Source organism: Eumetopias jubatus, unplaced genomic scaffold (assembly GCF_037043125.1).
Source record: "Eumetopias jubatus isolate StellerSeaLion01/CBP00866 unplaced genomic scaffold, mEumJub1_p1.0 scaffold_1, whole genome shotgun sequence".
NCBI classification, from domain to species: Eukaryota; Metazoa; Chordata; class Mammalia; order Carnivora; family Otariidae; genus Eumetopias; species Eumetopias jubatus.
In genome coordinates this window covers 26,818,437-26,841,272 of record NW_028274807.1, presented here as the reverse complement: position 1 = coordinate 26,841,272, position 22,836 = coordinate 26,818,437, and the positions used below count along the sequence as shown (strand labels likewise).

Sequence of the window (22,836 nt, the reverse complement as noted above, 5' to 3'; positions counted from 1 at the left end):
GAGGAGAAAGACTACCTGGTCCACAACAATTCTTTCTCCTCCACTGACCTCCACCAAGATACATATTCTTCACAGAACTTTGGAAAAGAATGTCCTGGACCATGAAATGATTTATCTGATACTAGTGACTACTCCATACCTCCTTAACACTAGCTATTAAAATCATTTGACCAACTCATCTTCCTCTGATTTCTATTCCTACCACCAACTTTCTAATTATCATTTGGTTTGCATATGATCTGCCTTTCAAGAGAGTATACCCGACTAGTGAACTCTGGTCTCTGTTCCGATTTTTATTATAAATTTTAAAATTAGCATTAAGTTTTACATTTTCATTTATTATAACTTTAGCCAGTTAAGCCCCAGGGCCCTCTAATTTCTACATGTATTGACTCTCATATTTCTAAGACTGAGACCCTCACCCTGAATTGCAATGGCTACATGGAGATTCTACCACTTTAGAAACATACAGCTATCTAATTGCTTACCTTCAAACTGTAACAAGCAGCATAACACATATTTGTTCCATTGTAATATAAAGAAGTTAGAGGCAGAAGATATATCTAAGCAAAGTAAATATCTTAAGACTAATTTCCTTGTCATGTACTCTGAACATAGGTAAAATTGCATTGCACAACACAGTAAGAGTAATGCAACTATTATGTTTTTTAAAAAAACTTATTGGGGCATCTGCATGGCTCAGTCAGTTAAGCATTTGACTCTTGGTTTTGGCTCAGGTCATGATCTCAGGGTCGTGAGATCAAGCCCCACATCACATTCTGCGCTGAGCATGGAGCCTGCTTGAGATTCTCTCCCTCCCTCCCAACTGCTCCCCCCATTTGCACTCTCTCTCTCTAAACAACAATAAAAAGTTATTATATGTATTTGTATTTTATAATTGGCCATTATAGAAGAAGACATCTAGAAACCTGATGACCTAATGAGATATATTTCACTTTTTTGTCCCTCTTAGTATTGAAAAATGACAAAAGCAATATATCTCCAAAAGGATAACTGTTTTACTTGAATATATTGTCCATGTTGCCTTACTGTTTAAATAATGTTAACAGACAAACATTATCATACCCTCTACAAAAAAATCAAACATTTAGTCTCCCTTAATCAATTTATTTTATTAAAAAAAGAAAAATTATTTTTATAGTTCCATCCTCCATTGGCTCTTTTTCTTCCTAATTCCCATGATATCTTTAAGGGCATGTTTTCATTAAGGCCTTCCACACATTAGCTTCATTTTAATTTTTGTGAAATTTTAAAACATATGTAAATAATATCAAGCATGCTTTTGCTATTTCTATATTTTGAAGCTTACAAAGGCAGTTTGAAATAACAAACTGCCAGAGATTGCAGGGAAAACAGAGAACATACATTGAGTTGTTTTTCATCAATCATATTGACATGATGTGCATATGCTCAGAGAGGCATAGTAGCATCCTGCTAAATAATTCTAGGAAAAAGAGGTAAAAGTGTAATAAAACTTAATGAAAATATTTTTTCACCTATTCAAAGACTGATTAGGGGCACCAGGGTGGCTCAGTTTAAGGCCAACTCTTGGTTTTGGCTCAGGTCATGATCTCAGGGTCATAAGATCAAGCCCCACATCAGGCTCCATGTTTAGTGGGGAGTCTGTTTGAAGATTCTCTCCCTCTGCTCCTCTCCCCACTCACTATCTCTCTCTAGAATAAATAAATCTTTAATAAAAAAAAAAGAAAATGACAACCTATTGCCTCCAGAGTTGTTAGTATAATACCCGAAGAAAGAAATATGAACATTTTGTTTAATGAGTGGTGATGACCAGACAAGGGTTGTGTTTTTTTTATGTGACCTATGACATAATATGAAATCCAAAGATAATAAATTCACAACTGTTATACTTTCATATGAGAAAATATAATTTTTATCCTCAGGAAATTTTGGAATAAAAAACATTTAAAATTCATAATTTAAACAAATCTATGCATTCTCTTTCTCCTCTTTGTCAATAAGTCTACATGTATCAGCAAACTTAAAGGAGTTCGTGAAATAAGAAAATGATGAAAACTATACAAAGAAAAGAACTGTCTCATGTCCAATTTTGAGGAAAAAAATATTCACCTCAAAGGCCAAATGTGGTACTGGGAGACAGTACTGTTATTTTAGAATTTGCCAGATAAGCTGGGGGTATTGCATAAGGGTATTTACATCATAGGACCAATAAAACTCACATTCTCAGATTCAATCAGCAATTAGCCCTGCAAATTTGAAGTGCAAGCTTAGGGTGAACAAAAATACATACACAAAAGTTACGCCACACCATGCTGAAGCAAAATTTAATCAACAAATAATGGGTGTTACATGGCTGGAATTTCCTCCATTTCGTTTCCAAAATAATTACTCAAATCTCAAATGGCCGGTTTAAAATGAGAGAGCTAAATACTCCATCTAGATGTGTCATGAACTGCAAACCCATCATGCTGAAAATTAGATTCACTACACATTCATTTAAAAATTATTTTGAGGGCGCCTGGGTGGCTCAGATGGTTAAGCGTCTGCCTTTGGCTCAGGTCATGATCCCAGGGTCCTGGGATCGAGTCCCGCATCGGGCTCCCTGCTCCTTGGGAGCCTGCTTCTCCCTCTGCTTCTCTCTCTCTCTCTCTCTCTCTTTCCCTCTCCCCCTCTCCCCCTCTGTCTCTCATGAATAAATAAATAAAATCTTTATAAAAAAATAATAAAAATTATTTTGAGAAGTATTATGTTTGAGGCGATATGACTTTTCCCCTTCCCATTTTCTATTGTCTTATTGAGAAAACATAAATCACAGGACAGTAGACAGGCCAAATACTTCTGGTTGTTATATACACCAAAGTTAGCTACTTTATCACACACTTCTTTATATTCTTTATAATTATGGACATTATTCAGCAAATAATTGCACAAAATAGCCTGTTAACATGGCCTGTTGCCTTCAGTCCTTCCTATGCCTTCTTGTTTCAAAAGCTTCCCATATCAGTAAGGTACAATTCCACAGGTCTCTGCAGAATCTCTACACTTGCTCTCCATTAGTGCTAGGATTTTTATTGACAATAGAACCAAAAGGACATAATTGTCACTCCTGGAAAGAGGTGACTTTGTCCACCCTGGAAATGAACAGAGCTCTTCTCATGAACTTCCTGATGAGAGGCTCTTGGATGACAACTGGTACAATGTTTGCAGCCATAATTGGAGCTGGAACGCTGGTACAATCAGTATTATATGACCAGAGCCCAAGACCCAGAGCAACTTGCTTAGTTCCTATATTCCAGTTGAATGGTGCCATACTGGCTCCTCTCACGATATTGGTGATGGGGGGTGGGAGGCTCTTCTCATCAGAGCTGCATAGTACACAGTGGGCATCAGAAGAGGTCCCTCCACTATGGCCACGTGGGCACTCAGTGGGAAATTTCTGAACATGCGACCACCTCTGGGAGTGGGCCTGGGTCTCATCTTTATATCCTCACTAGGATCTATGTTTCTTCCACCTACCACTGTGGCTGGTGCCACTCTGTATCTGTGGAAATTTATGGTGGATTAGGTCTTTTCAGTGTGTTCCTTCTAAATAACATGCAGAAAGTAATCAAGCATGCAGAAATAGTACCAATATATAGAGTTCAAAAATATGATCCCATCACTCCAGTGCTGGGAATCTACATGAATACATTAAATATATTTGTCTGAGTTGCCAGTATTCTAGCAACTGGAAGCAATAGGGAAAAGTGAAGTGACTCAGCTTTTGACTCTTCCAAATAAGCACACACATTTCCAATTTTCATGTTTGAGTAATTCTAAAATGCTATAATGAAGATGAAAACTAAGGTTAGTGCTGTGAGAATTATTTTATCTATTTTTAAAATTTATTTGGTTAAGCAAAAATTAGCAAACTTGTGTTTACCTGTATATTTTTTAATGCAAAATATTAACAAGTAATGTCATAAGTGAAGTAGAGGTTTGGTAAAGGGACCAGAGAGAAGTAAAGGTTACCTGCCATCTTTCTTTGAATACTTAGCACTTGTGTCATTGGTGGTGAGCCAGTATGAAGGGCCTGGCTATTTGGAAACAAACAGGTCATGCTGTTTTTATAATCATCTGCTGAACTTATCAAAAGCATTGAGCATAAAACAAAGACAACAGTGATTCATTCTCCCACCATTCCTTCTCTGTGCTATCTTTGCAACACGATCACTGACGTAATCATGTTTGGCTTCTCATTGTTTGACACTGTTAGGACTGTACAGAATGTTAATCATACAGAGAATTCCTGATATATAACACACACATAGATAGTGTGTGTGTGTACTGGTGTGTAAGTTTTAATTCTGAATCTTCTAGAACAAAATATCCTTAAAACTCTTGTCAGGACAAAATACTCAAAGCGTGAAAATAGTTGCATTTTTAAGTATTCAAATACTATGTTCATAATTACTGATTTTTTGCACATTTATTGAAATGTCTAATAGAATACATGCTTGTCTTATCTCTTCAAGCTTTGAAGGTTTTATCAGGAAAGCCTGTTTGTGGCTTACACTTGAGATTATGAAAGCAGTTTTTCTCCTAAGACTTGGTTTCTTGCATTCCCTTTCAGACTAAGCACTAAGAAAAGAAGGCAAAGCTAATCTTTCTTCATGAATTATATCAATCAAAAATGTAACAGGCAAATACTTCATTAGAATTTCCCCTAGCAGAATTTTCCTTCTCTCCTGCACACACTATTAGATTGTGTTTATATTTTCTAATAAAGATACCATACCCAACAAAAGAACTGAGAGTGGAGTATCATTTAACTTTATTTATTGCATCATAATCTGTAATGATCAATTTGTGTTTACAGAAGCCACAGAGGCAAATTAAATAGGGATATGATGTTACCAACTCCTCTCTCCACAGTCCTTTAAATCTTTCATGATGGCACTAAGCTGGGCAGCTCCTCTGGGGTTGCACTGTTGCTTCTGAATTTCTGTTTTTGCTGGGAATAAGGAAGCAGATCAAGGGGAATCCCATGAGGCTTCCTACAATAATAGCCTCTTATTTCACAGCTCAGGAAATGAATTTTCGAGTTCTGCTGGTCGCAAAATATACACTCAGTGGCTAGGGAAGTACACTCAGAGTAGACATATGGAACATGGGATTCATCAAGAAACTGACTTGGGCCAGTGTTCTATTTACATCCTGGACTCCATAAGCCCCTACTTCATCTAGAAGACCATAATGGCATTCTGGGTCATCTGGTAACTGTGTAATCTCAGATCTTTATCCAAACTGTGCTCATAGTCTAAGTGTTTCTTGTCCCCAGAATAGTTACCTTGGAAATAAACAGCTACCTAGGAAAAAATCTGAATTTCTCACTTAAATTTTTGTGTTGATATTGCAAAGATCTTTCTCAGTAGAATCTGACCTATTTTCAAGCAATGGGTACTGGGTGTGTAAACTTATATCTGAAAACTGAGTGAGGCACTATAATTTTTCAAATGCAGAGTCTAACTTCAGACTGTTTCTCATCAGATATTGTATTTCTGTTTTTGTCATTGTTGTTGTTAATATAAGCCAGATAGTACTATATTTGGTTGATCATCTATCATGTACTGTGGGACACCATAATCTATTAGCTATGCCTGGAAATCACTGTGGAACAAAACACCCTGATTGTTTTCCTCTAGCATGCAGACTCTGCCAGCACAGAAAATTTGGGAAAATCTGGGTATTCAATATTCTCAATTCTGCTGCCTATTTTCAGTATTTATATCTAATTTGTCTCTGCAAGTTATGTGCTTCAAGCTGGTGTCTAGCCTCATTGATTCCCAATATTCTCATTTATTCTAGGGAACCCAGTCTCATGGCTTCTTCTTATACTCCTCACACCAACCTACAGATGATTGTATATTCCTCACTGTACATTTCTTATTGTCTAAGTTAAGGGAATGTCCTCTGGGACCTGCTGGGAAACAGCTCTCTGGTCCTCTGTTTCTCAGGTCTTATATAGTAAAAACATTCAGACATTCTCACTTTCCTGAGCTTTCTGGCCCTTTCCTTACTACTATGTCAAAGCAGTCCCAATATCTCCATTTTATTACTGTGGATCATTGTTTTTTGTTTTTGTTTTTAAAGATTTTATTTATTTATTTGACAGAGAGAGACACAGCGAGAGAGGGAACACAAGCAAGGGCAGTGGGAGAGGGAGAAGCAGGCTTCCCGCAGAGCAGGGAGCCTGACGTGGGGCTCGATCCCAGGATCCTGAGATCATGACCTGAGCTGAAGGCAGATGCTTAATGACTGAGCCACCCAGGCGCCCCATTGTGGATCATTGTAATATCCAAACTATGAGGAGCCATCCCAGAGGTATATCTAAACAGGTTAGACTTACCAAAACATTAAAACATGGCCCCCATGTCAATAGGTTTTTCCCTACCCAGGCTTATAATTTATCCCTTGAATTCTACCATCCTCAAGATCCTACATAATTTCCTCTGGTTCCTGACAGCATATGTTAGCCAAATCTTGTGATTCCTTTTGTTTATGAAATATTCCCTCCCATAGCAAGAATTTCATTTTCTTTTTTTTTAAGATTTTATTTATTTGTTTATTTATTTGTTTGAGAGAGAGAGAGCATGAGTGGGGAGGGAGGAACAGAGAGAGAGAGAGGGGGAGAGAAAGAATCTCAAGCAGACTCTGTGCTGAGCACAGAGCCCAACACAGGGCCCAGTCTCATAACCCTGAGATCATGACCTGAGCCAAAATCAAGAGTTGGACTGAGCCACCAATGCCCCAAGAATTTCATTTTCTAGCTCAGGCCGTGTTGAGTTCTTATCATAATGTGGGGTGGAGGAAATGGGGAAAGGCAAGAGCAGAAGTTGTGGACTACAAAGCATCGTGTTTTAAGTTGCTGGTCTTGGTTGAGATTTTCACAGGTTCTCCAAACAAGAAAAGTCTTTTTTCATGGTTCGTCTCCCCCTCCAATTTGCCCCGCCTTCATTCTTCCCCTCCTGCTATCTTCTTCTTTTTTTTTAACATATAATGTATTATTTGTTTCAGAGGTACAGGTCTGTGATTCAATTCACAAACTGAGGGTTCTAGAGGGGAAGGGGGTGGGAGGATGGGTTAGTCTGGTGATGGTATTAAAGAGGGCACGTTCTGCATGGAGCACTGGGTGTTATTCACAAACAATGAATCATGGAACACTGCATCAAAAACTAATGATGTAATGTATGGTGATTAACATAACATAATAAAAAAAAGAATAGTGTTTTTTTCTAGTATGCAGATTCGTTGCTAGCACAGAGAATTTAGGGAAATCTGGCCACATTTGCAGTCCTAATGTCTCCATCCTAAGTCTCAGGCTTATAGTTCCTTTTATGAAGATCTTGTCTCTGACATAGGGAACTGTTAAGGCTATACATTCTTTATTGGTCTGCTACACTTATAATTAGATGTTGGGCCTCCTTTCCAGAATAATATTTTTTGAAAATATAGGTGAAAATGTCCTCAGAAGCTGCCAATATAGCCCCTCTGGTTCTGACAGTATACTTTGATTTGATCATTACCTAAAATGAACTAGCCATTTTCTTTTTTCAGTGTATCCAAAGCAGTTTACAATAGCCAGACAACTCCACAATTCTTAAAATTTTCATTATCCCTTTCCATTCAAATGCAACAATTTTGGCATAACCCAACACCTTCTCTTCCTTCATACCTTCATTTACCTTTTCACAGATGTGTAATGGTTAGCTTTATGTGTCAACTTGGCTGGGTCATGATGCCTAGATATGTGGTCAAACAAGAAATGAGAAAAAACACATGAAAATGGGTAAAAGGAATACTTTATCCATATCACCTATCCCTCAAGCCACCATGGCACAATGCCTAAAATGACTCCACAGACCCACAATTTCTCCTATAAGGGAAAAAGGGACCAAGATGAACATCCAACTTCTTTAGCCTTTGACACTGTCTTAGTGGGCCCACTCCTGTCTCCACTCATGAAGAATGGAGGAATTATGGCTAGACCACCTGGGGACAGCCAGGAACAAATAAAAGGAACAGGACTTCTAGATGCCAACAAGTGCATATCCTGGCATTAGCCCCTTGACCTCCACCAGTGGCTTTACAAGCCCTGTGTAACTGCTGTCCCACCAAGTCTTTACCAGCTTTTCCCAACTATGGGGCCTCCCCTGGCTCTGCAGATGCCATAAAATCAAGAGCTCCCCCAGTCACCCTGCCCAATGACAGAGGCTGTCAGAAGTCTCTGTCCCACTGGGCGGTCCTGCCAGCATCCCTGCAACTAAGAAGCATGCTCAACTAGCCCTGCCCAATCACAAAGACCTGTTAGGGACCTCAGGACCATAGAGCCCTACTTACTGGCTCTGCCAACCATGCAGTCCCAAAAGATCATGGCCCAACTATAAAAGCTTCACCTGACCCAGGAGCCCTGCCTATCAGCTCTACCAAGGAGCCTCATCAGTAGCCTTGCCCCACTTTGGAACCCCACCAGTATGACTATGGAGCCTGGCTACTGGTCCTGCCCAACAAACAAAACCCCATCAATATCCTTACTACACTGTGAATCCCTGCCAGTGGCCTTGCCTAACTGCAAAGCCTCTCTAACCAGCCCCTCCCGACTGTGGGGCCCCAACAGCAGGCCTGCCCAACCATGGAATACCGATGGTTGGTCCCATCTGACCATGGACGCTGGCAACAGATCCTGCACAACCTTGGAATCTGGCAGCAGGCCCCATTTATCTGCCTGTGCCCCCAGTAAGAGATTCCAGGTGACTACAGACACGACAACTGGCTCATCTAGAATCCTACACCAGGTGACTGGTGAATGCCTTTCTCTGCTAAAGCCAGCCTGTAAAGACCAGAAAAAGTGACCATATCTTCAAATGTACAGATACCAATACAAGTATCATGAAGAATCAGGGAAACATGACACCGCCAAAGGTAACTAATAAAGCTTCAGTAATTAACCTTAAATATATGGAGATATATAAACTACTTGACATCAAAAAGAAGCTCCATGAACTACAAGAGAATACAGAGAGACAACTAAATGAAATCAGGAAAACAGTACCTGAACAAAATGAGGAGTTCAACAAATAAATAGAAGCATAAAAACAAAGAGCTACCCTAGAACTGAAGAAATCAGTGATTGAACTGAGAAATTCATTACAGAGCTTCAACATCGAATTCAATCACGTAGAAGAAAGAATTAGTGAACTCAAAAATAAGTCATTTGAAATTATCCAGTTAGAGGAACAAGAAGAAAGAAGGATGAAAAAGAATGACAATGGCCTACAAAATTTATAGGATATCAAAAGAAACATAATATACATTATGGGAGTCCTAGAAGAAGGAAGAGGTAGAAGAGGACAGAAAGACTTTTCAAATAAATAATGGCTAAAAACTCCCCAAATCTGTAGAGGGAAATGGACAACTAGATTCACAAAGCCCAAAAGTTTTCAAATAGGTTGAATATGAAGAGGTTTTTGCCAAAACACATTATAATCAAATTATCAAAAATCAAGGATAAAGAGAAAATTCTGAAAAAAGCAAGAGAAAAGTGACTCATTATATTCAAGAGAATCCCCATGAGACTATTAGCAGATTTCTCAGAAGAAGTCTTGCAGACAAGGAAAGAGTAGGATGATATGTTTAAAGAACTGAAGGAAAAAAAATACCAACCAAGAATAGTATACACGGCAAAACTGTCCTTCAGAAATGAAGGAGAGATAAAGATCTTCCCAGATAAACAAAAACTGAGGGAATTTTCCACCACTAGACCTACACTCCAAGAAGCAGCATTGCCAGCCCCCATAATCATATAGGCCAATTTCCCAAAATAAATCTCTGTATGCATATATACAACCTATTTGTTGTTTCTCTGGAATTCCTAACACAGATGAGAGTACTTTTATAGTACTACAGGACAGAAGATATCTCCATCCTCTTAAGACCAGGAACAGGATTATTATTACCTTTTTAACAGCAAATGATCCCACTCCAAAATCCGATCCAGAGTGTGTGCTTTTAAAGGCCACTCCCAGAACCAGTTGTCTTAGCAGGGGTTATCCACAAATCACAGTCTGGGACAGAGGTGTGTGTGCAAATAATTTATTTGTGAAGTCCAAGAGGTAGGAGTTAAGTACAGGGGTTGTGAAAGAGGAGAGTAGGTAATGTTGAACAATGGCTTTGGCTACCCCTTCAAGCAACTTATTGTTGTTTCTTGCCAGACTATCTGGCAAATCTTATGAAATGAGTCATTTAGGCACTGACTCTCAACCACTGTTGGCTAAAGAGTGGTCCTATGGGCTTGGAGTACCCACGCATCTGTGTTCCACACGTGTCAGTGCTGGAAGGATTCTCTGTAGCGTCAGTAAGCTTTGGCACAGAAGGCAGAATTAAGCACATAGCTGAAATAAAATGCTCCCAGGTTGCATCTGCATGAGGTTGGTGGAAACCTGCACATAACAGATTGCCAGGGCAGTGGCTGGAGTCAAATGTGGAGCTGAGATGTTTTAAAGTACTATACAAAAGACGTCTGTAACCTTCCAGAGACCTAAAAGAGAATCAACTAAAAAGGTTTTAAAATGGGAACATGGACTAAGAGGTAGGATAGGAATAAGGAGGAAGGATTTCTTCTGAGACCACAAAGAATCCTTTACATACCTCTCTGAGAAAAATACATTTATTCCACTTTATTGTAATTATTGTCTTGTCTATATCTCTCACTAGATTGTGAATGTTGATCTCCTTGGGGATAGAGATGTGTGATCTTAATGTGTGTAGCACAAAGCAAAATGTTAACATTGAAAGCTGGATACTTTATTATTTTTATGGCTGAGCAGTATTCCATTGTGTGTGTGTGTGTGTGTGTGTGTGTATCACATCTTTATCCATTCATCAGTCACTGGATGCTTGGGCTGTTTCCACAACTTGGCTATTGTAGATAATGCTGCTATAAACAAAAGGGTGCATGCATTCCTTTGAATTAGTATTTTTGTATTCTTTGGGTAAATACCTAGTAGTGCAACTGCTGGATTATAGAGTAGTTCAATTTTTTAAATTTTACTTTATTATGTTAATCACCATACATTGCATCATTAGTTTTTGATGTAGTGTTCCATGATTCATTGTTTGCGTATAACACCCAGTGCTCCATTCAATACATGCCCTCTTTAATACCCATCACCAGGCTAACCCCCCCACCTCCCTCCCCTCTAAAACCCTCAGTTTGTTTCTCAGAGTCCACAGTCTCTCATGGTTTGTCTCCCCCTCCGATTTCCACTCCCTTCATGTTTCCCTTCCTACTATCTTCTTCTTTTTTTTTTTTTTAACATACAATATATTATTTGTTTCAGAGGTACAGGTCTGTGATTCATCAGTCTTACACAATTCACAGCGCTCACCATAGCACATACCCTCCCCAATGTCTATCACCCAGCCACCCCATCCCTCCCACCCCCCACCACTCCAGCAACCCTCAGTTTGTTTCCTGAGATTAAGAATTCCTCATATCAGTGAGATCATATGATACATGTCTTTCTCTGATTGACTTATTTCGCTCAGCATAATACCCTCCAGGTCCCTCCATGTCGTTGCAAATGGCAAGATTTCATTCCTTTTGATGGCTGCATAATATTCCATTGTGTGTGTGTGTGTGTGTGTGTGTGTGTGTGTGTGTGTGTGTGTGTATACACACACCACTTCTTTTTTTCTATTCATCTGTCAATGAACATCTTTGCTCTTTCCATAGTTTGGCTATTGGCTATTGTGGACATTGCTGCCATAAACATTGGGATGCACGTACCCCTTCGGATCACTACATTTGTATCTTTGGGGTAAATACCCAGTAGTGCAATTGCCAGGTCATATGGTAGCTCTATTTTCAACTTTTTGAGGAACCTCCATACTGTTTTCCAGAGTGGCTGCACCAGCTTGCACTCCCACCAACAGTGCCAGAGGGTTCCCCTTTCTCCACATCCTTGCCAACACCTGTTGTTTCTTGTGTTGTTGATTTTAGCCATTTGGACAGGTGTGAGGTGATATCTCATTGTAGTTTTGGTTTGTATTTCCCTGATGTTCAGTGGAGCTAGAGAGTATTATGCTAAGTGAAATAAGTCAGTCAGAGAAATACAAACACCATATAATTTCATTCACATATGGAATTTAAGAAACAAACAAGCAAAGAAGGGGAAAAAAGAGAAGGGGCAAACCAAGAAACAGACTCTTAACTATAGATAACAAACTGATGGGTACCAGAGGGGAGGTGGGTGGGGAGTGGGTTAAATAGGTGATGGGGATTAGGAGGGCACTTGTGATGAGCACCAGGTGTTACATGGAAGTGTAGAATCACTATTTTGTATGTTTGAAACTAATTATACTGTATGTTAACTAACTGGAATTTAAACAAAAACTTAAAAATAAATTTAAAAAATTTTAAGTCGGATACTTTATAAATGTCAGTTTCTAATTGTCATGCCTAGTTTATAATCATCATGATACTAAGCTATGTTACTTTTCAGGATAATTAGAGTTTAAATTCTTTTCTTTCTTATGTTTGTGTAGATGGGTGCTTAATTCTGAAACTACATAATTACAGTTTCCTTAATACTTATGTAAACTTACTTTAATTAATATTTTTACTCCACTTATTTAATATTCATGTTCATAGACGTCTTCTCTGTAACTGCTATTACATTGACTCATTTTTTTCAATTTTTTAAATGTTGACTCATAATTCCCTTCTCTGACAATCCTCATCATGTTTAGTAGCAACATATTAGAACTTTGATCTTATCCTCATATCTAAAAGACATTTACTTTAAATTTTATTTTATAAATATTTTCAATACTCAAAGAACAGCACTGAAAACTCAACAAAGATTCCACTATCCCAGTGGGAATAAATCTCTACAAGCTAGAGCTATCTGAATCAAAGTAATTTTCTATATATGTCCCTTCATAAGTAAATACATTATTTTTACACTGCTCTACCAGTATTAGAGAAAATACTTGAACTCCGCTGCCTTAACATTACTCTAGGCATGAAACAAGAGAAAATGTAATCATAATATCAGCAGCTCTGTTTAAATCTCCTTCAAAGAAGTTTGGATCAGGTCTCACACTGTGTCTGAAAGTAGATATTTATAAATTGCTTTGAATTATATGACACCTTTCTTCTCCCAAGGAGCTTATTCTGATAGTATTTATTCTGTGGCATTTCAAATAATTGATTTGTTTTGGCGTGCATGTCCAGAGGCCCCAAGGACATGGCCATGTTTTTCACAGACCTAATAAGTAAAATTAACTTGGGGCAAAAACCAATGAAGGTACGCTAATGCAATCTAGTGGGAGGAACAAAGACTCAGCATGTTGTATGTCATTCATCTTAGGGACTATTTTTCTGTGTGCTGCAAAAATATTGACAATATATAAGTTATTGAATTTTCTATTTCTATTCCTGGCCCTATGCTGACTCAGTAACTGACCATGGGCAAAAAGTCACTAAACTTTTTGCAGTTGCAATATATTTATTTAGTAGAAACTATGTTATTGGCCAGTTGTGTTTTAACAGCATTACCTGCCAGCCATTACAGTGATGGATGAGATCATATTGTATATAACTTTAAATTCCTTAGATGGTGAGAAGTAGCAAATCATAGCTCATATCTCTTAGAGGACAAAAGAGACCTCCTGCTGCTATTCCACCTTCATGTTACTTGACCCATGAAAATTCCTTGGATTCTCTAATAAACCTTTGTCTCAAGAGAACTTTATAATATTACACGAGTTGAGGCACCAATGATCAAAGATCTTATCTAATAGAAACTGGAACAGAAAATGGTGCTAAAACTTCCAGTTTTTAGTAAATACACATCATAAGACATTAACACTGTTACTTAAATTTATAATATAACTATTTTCCATTCTCTTCCCTGATATAACTCTAATGTATAGTCATACTGGTTAAATTAGACTTGTATGAAACACTGTAACCTAAAAAAAAAAAAAAAGAGCAAGCATTTTTCAGAAATCACCATTTATGCTGTTTCAGTCTAAATCTAGAGTCCATTTTTACTCTCAATAAAGTACTTCTTTTCTTTCATTTTAAACAGGTGTCAAAAGTTCATACATTTCCTAGAAGTACATTTCTTAGCATTATTGTATGTCCAAGCTATCATTGTCAGAATTAGAGAACTAGAGTAAAGGAGTGTAATGTGCATGTGCTCATTTATTTTGTATAAGTTAATGGTGACTCAATCCCACTTGAAATGAAATGCAGCTAATATACTAATATAAAATGCTATCTACTATTCTTTTTTTTTTCTATCTACTATTCTTGGTAAAATCTTAACACAAACAAACAAAAAAAAAACAACAGCATTTAATAAAATCTTTTTTTTTAACATAGTCCATTTTCTTTTTTCCCCCTATTAACAGTTAAGAGTTCCATGGGATTTTGCCCAAGAGCTAGGTTTTGATCTCACATTTCTAACAAATTCTGCCAGTGGAGGCAATAGATTTAATGTTGCCTGCCAGTTCAGCTCAATCCTTCCTTCTACTCATATACATATGCCAAAGTAAGTTCTGTCTATCTCACAGCTTCATGGGCCTGAACCAGCTTCCACAACTAAGGAAATACTCCCTACACTAAGGCTCCTTTCAAATACATAGGTTTGAAAGGAACTGTATATTGGATTCACTTCTGAAAAGTTCACTATGTCCAGTTACAAAGATAAAGATTATACAAGACTCTTCAAATTGTTCGATGTTAGCTGTTTTATTTTAACAACTTTAATATTAGTATTCTACCTTAATATATATGTTAATGATTATGGATCTTAAGGGGAAACGGTTGTTTTACTTGTGTTTTTCTCCAGTAATATTCAACTGCACAGGTGAAGATACTAAGTATGTGGTGAGTTGGATTTAACCTGTGCTACTATCTCCTAAAACAGGTAAAATAGAAAGGAAAAAAAAAAGACTTCAAATGAGTTGAAGGTATACACAATAGTATTAAAAATGACTGGTCCCTGACACTTTATAAATCTGAACCCACCTGAAACAGATGTCTCATTATGTCTAGGGTAGGAATACCATTTAAAAACTGATCTGGAAAAAAAATAAAAAAATAAAAATAAAAACTGATCTGGCTTTGTTTGTTTGTTTAATTAACATATAATGTATTATTTGTTTCAGGGGTACAGGTCTGTGATTCATCAGTCTTATATAATACCCAGTGCTCATTACAACACATATCCTCCCCAATGTCCATCACCCAGTTACCTCATCCCTCCATCCCTCTCCCCTGTTTTTACTTCTGCCTCCACCTTTACTCCAACAGAACAATGACTTCTGAGACAAGGGGAAAAAAAACAAGGTAAGCCCTAAAATTGTCCCATTCTGCTATTTAGGGAAGTTTCCAGAACACAGCACAGGGAAAGAGGACAGCTACACAAGAGAGGACACCAGAGGTCTGCAGAGGGCTCCCTTTGAGCCTGCATCATGAGCATGAGCATGCAGAGTGGAAAGCTTCCTAACACATGGGGCATTGGGTAGAGTCCTTAGAAGGACATTGCTTTAAGCCACACCTAGAAAGGATCAACTTCTTTTGAAGCAACTTAATGCTTCCCAGAATAAAGTCCAGAAATATTAAAAGGATTGCAAATACTGTAGCACACCACATATAAAACTTACAATGTGATATCCAATTAAAAAAAAAATACCAGGTATGCAAAGAAGCAGAGGAAAAATCAATCAGTACAAACAGATGCAGAAATGACACACATTAAAGAGTAGAATGTTAGAACAGCCACTATAAATATGCTTTATATATCCAGGAAAGGATAAGAGTGGGCATAATAAGGAGAGACATGGAAAATTTTAAAAAAATTAAAAGCTAATAAAATATCTAAAGATGAAAAATACAACAGAATACATACTTTTTTGAACACTTAACAAAATATTTTGGGCCATAAAAGTTTCAATGAATATAAAAGTTTTCAAAACATAAAAACTATGATGTCTGATGACAATTAGAAATCAGTAACAAAAATATATGGAAAACAAAAAATTTTTAAACAAAACAACACACTTGTAAATAATCGATGCGTCAAGGAAGAAATCAAAAAGGAAATTAGAATATATATGAACTAAATAAAAATGAAAACACAATATGTCAAAAGTTGTGAAAAGCAGGTTAAACATTTATAGAGGGACAATTAAAGCTTAAATGCTTATGTAAGAAAAACAGAAGTGTCTGAAATCAATATACTAAGCTCCCACAATAAGAAATTAGAAAAAGAAAAGCAAGTAATATTCAAAGTGAGAAGAAAGTAAATCAGTAAAAGAATAAAGTTATATATACATATGTGTAGAGAGAGAGAGACAGAGAGATAGGGAAAGAGAATGAGACACAGAGAAAAAGAGAAACAAAGAAAATCAATGAAAGAAAAACCAGGTTATTTGAGAAGATAAATAAAATTGATAAACTTTTGGCCAGAAAAAGGAAAGAAGATACATGTTACCAATATTATAAATAGGAAAAGGAGACTCACTACAGATGCTCTAGACATTAAAAGAATAATAAAGGAATATCATGAAAATTACAATTATTTCAATAATTTAGATGAAATGAATAAAATTCCTTTAAAGAAAAAAACTACCAAAGCTCATTCAAGAAGAAACAGACAAACCAGAATAGCCCTATATCTATTTTATTTTGGGTTTTTTTATTTTTTATTTTTTTAGAGAGAGAGTATGTATGCATGCACAAGTGTGGGGGAGGGGTACAGACGGAGAGAGAATCCCAAGTAGGCTCCAAGCCCAGCACAGAGCCCGAGGTGGGGCTCAATTCACCATTCTGAGATCATGACCTGAGCTGAAATCAAAAGTCAGATGCTTAATGGACTGAGCCACCCAGGTACCTCATATCTATTTTAAAAACTGAATTTCTACTTAACGATTTTCCCAACAAGTAAACTCCAGGCAAAGTAAGACTTCACTGGTGAAGCCTACCAAACATTTAAGGAAAAATAACACCAACTGATATTTCAGCTCATTCCGAGGCCAGTGCTGTTCTGATAACAAGATTTCAAAAAACTCAAAACTACATATTAATGGCCCTCATGAACACAGACGAAAAATTATTAATCTCATTTTATAAAATGAGACTCAAATATATATATATAAAAGGATCATACATCATGGTTAAGTGGAATTTGTCTCAAAAATGAGTTTTATTTAACATTTGAAAATCAAACAATATAACTCACTGTAACACAGAATCAAATAGAAGTATCATATGGTATTATCAACAGAGCAAAAAAAAGCAGTTGACAAAATCCAGTATCCATTTATGATTGTAAAACTTAGTAAACTAGGAATAGAAGTTGTGATAGATTGAATAATTGTTTCCTTATCACTAGAACCTGTCAATGTTATTATACATGGCAAGAGGACTTTGCAGGTACGATAAGGTCAATGATCTTGAAATGAGATTATCTTGAATTACCTGCATGAGCCCTAAATGAAATCATGAATGCCAAAATAAGAGGGAAGCAATTTGGAGATACTAATACAGAAGAAAGAAGGTTTTGTGATGACCTCAGAATCTAAAGATTCTATGTCATGGGTTTTAGAAATGGAGGAAACAGCCATGAACCAAAGAATGCAAGGAATGGAACTCTAGAAGCTGGAAAAGGCAAGAAAATGGGTTCTCCCCTAGAGCCCCTGGACACTGATGATACCTTGGTTTTGATCCAGCATAACTGATTTCAGACTTCTGGCCTTCATAACTGTTAGAAAATAAATTTGTGTTGCATAAGCCACCAAGTTTGTAATAATATGTTATAGGAACCTTAAGAAACTAATACAGAAAGGAACTTACTCAACTAAATAAAAGGCATCTAAGAAAAACCAGTAGCTGGGGCGCCAGGGTGGCTCAGTTGGTTAAGCATCTGGCTTGGGCTCAGGTCATGATCCCAGGGTCCTGGGAGGGAGGCCCGCGTCGGGCTCCCTGCTCAGTGGGGAGCCTGTTTCTCCCTCTCCCTCTGCCCCCCAGCTGGTGCTCTCTCTCTCTCTCTATCTCAAATAAATAAAATCTTAGAAGAAAAAAGAAAATCAACAATTAACAACATACCTAATGATGAAAGACTAAACACTTTTCCTATAAGACTGGAAACAAAACAAGGTTGTTCACTCTTACCATTTCAATGCAACATTATACTATAGACACTAAATATAGACTTCAGTAAAGGAAGAAAAAAAGGTAAAAACTATGATAGAAAAAGCACTAACACTATTTACAGAAATCAAGTAGGTTTAGATAGAAAATCTTAGAGAAGCTTTTAAAAAGCTACTATAATTAATATGTAAGTGTAGTAAAATCACAACTCAACCTCAATATTTAAAAATTAAAATATATAACAAAAAAAACCTAGAAAATGAAACGGAAAAAAATACCACTTACAAGAGCATCAAAAATATTAAGTTCTTTGAAATAAATTTGACAAAGATGTAGACTATTTATACACTAAAATCTATAGAATATTTACAGAATTAAAGAAGACTTACAAAAGTGGATAGAGCATGCTCAGAAATCAAAAGATTAAATGTAAAGTGCAAACTCTTCCCAGACTGACCTGTTTAAAAAAAAAAAATTCTAGCTGGTGGGCAGCACAAAAACAGACTGAAAGCTAGAATTGACACATGGGCTATAGTTCCCAAACTCTTACTATAGATTCAATGAATCCCAATGAAAATCCCAGCATGCTTTATTATGGAAACTGATATAGAAATACAAAAGTCCTAACATAGCTAAAGTTTGAAAAAGAAGAACAAAGTTGAAAGACTTATACTACCTGATTTGAAGACTTATTTTCAATCTCTGATAATCAAGTTAGTATGTGATTAGTGTAAAGCTAGATATATAGATCTTTGGAACTATAAAGGAAGTCCTCAAAAAGACCCATGCATATATGGTCAATTGAGTTCAACAAAGATGCCAAGGCAATTCCACAGAGATAGGATAATCTTTTAATAAATAGTGCTGGAACAATTTGGATATCCATTTGGAGTAAGAAAAAAAAAAAGCAAGAGTCCTTAGCTTGGGGAAAAAAATTTAAGAGTAAATCTTGGGTTAGGCAAAGATTCCTAAATAAAACACAAAAACCATGAATTTAAAAAAAAATCAATAAAATGCTAAATTTCATCAAAATGTAGAATCTATGTTCTTTGTAAGACAGTGTTAAGGAAATGGAAGGAAAAGACACAGCCAGAGAAAATACATTTGCAAAGCATGTATCTGGGAAAGAACTTTCATCTAGAACAAGAATCAGCAAAACAAGGCCCATTGGCTAAGTCTGACCTGCCATTTGCTTTTGTAAATAAAGTTTTATTGAGACACAGCCATATTCATCCATTTTGGTCTTATACGTTGTTTTCATGATACAAGACCAGAGTTAAAATTGTTGCAACAGAAATCACATGGCCCTAGCACGGTGAGCGCTGTGAATTGTGCAAGACTGTTGAATCACAGATCTGTACTTCTGAAACAAATAACGCAACATATTTTAAGAAAAAAGAAAAAGAAGAAGATAACAGGAGAGGAAGAAAAGGGGAGTATGTCAGAGGGGGAGACGAACCATGAGAGATGATGGACTCTGAAAAACAAACTGAGGGTTCTAGAGGGGAGGGGCGTAGGGGGATGGGTTAGCCTGGTGATGGGTATTGAGGAGGGCACGTTCTGCATGGAGCACTGGGTGTTATGAACAAACAATGAATCATGGAACACTGCACCAAAAACTAATTGATGTAATATATGGTGATTAACATAACAATAAAAAAATTAAAAAAAAAAAGAAAGAAAAAAGAAATCACATGGCCCATAAAGCCTAAAATATTTACTCTTTGGATCTTTAAAGAAAATGTTTGCCAATCCCTGATCTAGAATATATAAAAAAAAAGTTTTTCTTGGTATGTGTAGCATACCAAGACAAACTTCCACTTTTCAAAAATTAGAAAACATGTGACCAGGCACTTCACAAATGAAGATATATGAATGGCAAATAAACATGAAAACCTGATTGACATCACTAGTGATTAGAGAAATGCAAATTAAAACCATAATGAGATACTGTTATATAACCACTAGAAAGATCGTTCATACCAACTAAGCAAGCGGGAAGGGAGCAAAAAGAATCCTCAAGCATTGCTGGTGGGAATGTAGGATGATACTATCACCTCTGATAATTTGATTATTTCTTAAAAAGCTAAACATACACATGCTATACAACTCAGTCACTCTTCTCCTAAAGAAACAAAATATGTCCATTCAAAGACATGCCTTTGAATAAACATAACAGTTTAATGTTACAGGCCCAAACTAGAAATGACACAAATGTCTATCAGCAGCTGGATGGATAAACACATTGTGGTACAAGCATTCGATGGAATACTACTCAGCAGTAAAAAGTACATGCAACTCAATTATGAGACAAAAACGCAATTTTCAAAAATGGAAAAATGGATGAATTTCATATCTATGCTGAGTGAAGCTAGATAATAAAAATTACATATTATACTGTATAGTATTTTATATAAAATTCTGGAAATGAAAAATAATCTAAAATGACGGAAAGCAGATTAGTGGATACATGGGGTGCAGAGAGGGGAAATCAAGGAAAGATTACAAAGGGGCATGAAGAACATTTGAGTGATAGAAATGTTCATTATCGTGCCTGTGGTAATGGTCTCATGGTTATATACATGTTGAAACTCATCAGATTTTACACTTAAAAATGTCACTTTGCTGTACATCAATTTCAGCTCAATAAAGCCATACAAAAATGGAAACTTTTCTGGACTAGTATTTCCATAGCCACACTTTCTCCATAGATACTTTTAGAGATAGATATTTTTAGAGTGTTACTTGTAAGGGGAAAATAATTATAGTGACATTCGGCCTGGCTACTCAAATTGTTGTCTAAGAAGCAGCAGCTTTGGCACTGACTGAGAGCTTGTCAGAAACACTGAATTCTTTCACTAGCCCAGCAACCACCCCAGAGCTTTTGATCAGAATATGCATTTTGAAAAAGTCTCCATGTGACTTGTATGCACTGTGAAGTTGAAGAAACACTGTACAAGAGACAGCAGCTCTGGTTCACTTGAAAAGTAAAAATCAATACAAATATCCCTCATCACAGATGTTATTTAAAAGATTCCTTTAGGGGGACCTGGGTGGTTCAGTTGGTTAAGCGACTGCCTTCAGCTCAGGTCATGATCCTGGCGTCCCGGGATCGAGTCCCGCATTGAGCTCCCTGCTCAGCAGGGAGTCTGCTTCTCCCTCTGTCCCTCTCATGCTCTCTCTCTCTATCTCATTCTCTCTCTCTCAAATAAATAAATAAAATCTTTAAAAAAAAAAGATTCCTTTATCATGCTTTGGGTATTACTAGATAATTCTAAAATACCCTTTGATTCTGATCCCACAGTCCTAGGTCATTGCCTATTTTCTACTGGGTCTGCCACCACTTTTCACACACGTATTTTCTTCTACTATTCCCCTCCTTTGTATTTTCCCCATATGTAAGCATAAATCTTCATTTTTTTTTTAAGTTGACTCCATGCCCAGTGTGGAGCCCGGCACAGGGCTTGAACTCATGACCCTGAGATCAAGACCTGGGCTGAGATCAAGAGTCAGATGCTTAACCAACTGAGCCACCCAGGCAGGCACTCCATAAATAGTCATATTTTTATAGGGAATGAAAAGTGTTTGTAATGTCTTTAAAATTATATTGGGCTCCCTTGCCTCCATTTCTATTCAGGATTCTTGTGCATTGTGGTAAAGTGGGACAAAGGGTGGTTTCAGAGAGTTAGTCTCCTGACTTGAGTCAAAATCTCTGAAATGAATGCCAGAAATTGACAGAAATAAACAAAGAGAAAACACTTAACCATGTTAACAACTGTCCATTTAATTCTTAAAAAAAAAAAAAAAACTTAGAGTAAAATAAGTACAACTCAAAGAGATGAGATAGAAATAAACATTTGAAAAGAAACTCATAATATAAAGCAAGTGTACTGAGAAAAGAACACACACTAAGAAAATAGTACCTTACTCTATACAACTTTTTACAGATTTTAGTGTGCTTTCACATTCATCATTTCATTTAATCTTTTCTATGGATCTATGATATAAAAAGTCAAGTGTTATTATCACCATTTTCCAAACAGTTATATTATTTATCCAGCCTCACTCAGCTGGGGATTCAAATCCTGTTGTTTCAACTTCCAGCTTACCAGCCCATACTGCATGTATGAAACATCCTTGCAAGACACACTAAAGATCTCTTTCAAGTTTCACATATAAGTGGTTCAGTTAAAGACTAAAACAAACACTCTGGGGCATTTGCTCTCATGATGAGCCAAAGTCTGAAAGAGTTTGATATTAAAATCAAAATTGCCTTTGAGTTACAAAAGCACATAAACACATCTTTATCTCCAAAACTCTGAACTGTCTTTTCACCTAAAATGAAATAGCAGGCAGTTTTGTTTAAAAAAACAAAACAAAACAAAACAAAACAAAAAAAACTTCTGGTTAAGATTTTTTTTTTTTAATCTGGAGAGGTTTTTTTTTTTTTTTTTTCCCATCAAGTAGTTAATTCTAGTGAGTTCCAGATGTCATATTTTAAAAGGCACTGTTCTCAGACTTCTTTCTACTAACCAAAGAAACCCCCTTCTTTAGGTAAATTTACTGTATTTCTACTACCTTTTATCTGGAGTCAACCATCTACTATATTCTTTTTTCCTTTTCTTTTC

The 22,836-nt window shown here is 36.7% G+C and overlaps 1 pseudogene; it reads left to right on the top strand.

Moving 5' to 3' along the window:
• Window positions 1–2,948: 2,948 nt before the first annotated feature.
• LOC114217797 (growth hormone-inducible transmembrane protein pseudogene) lies at window positions 2,949–3,753 on the top strand (annotated as a pseudogene).
• Window positions 3,754–22,836: the final 19,083 nt, after the last annotated feature.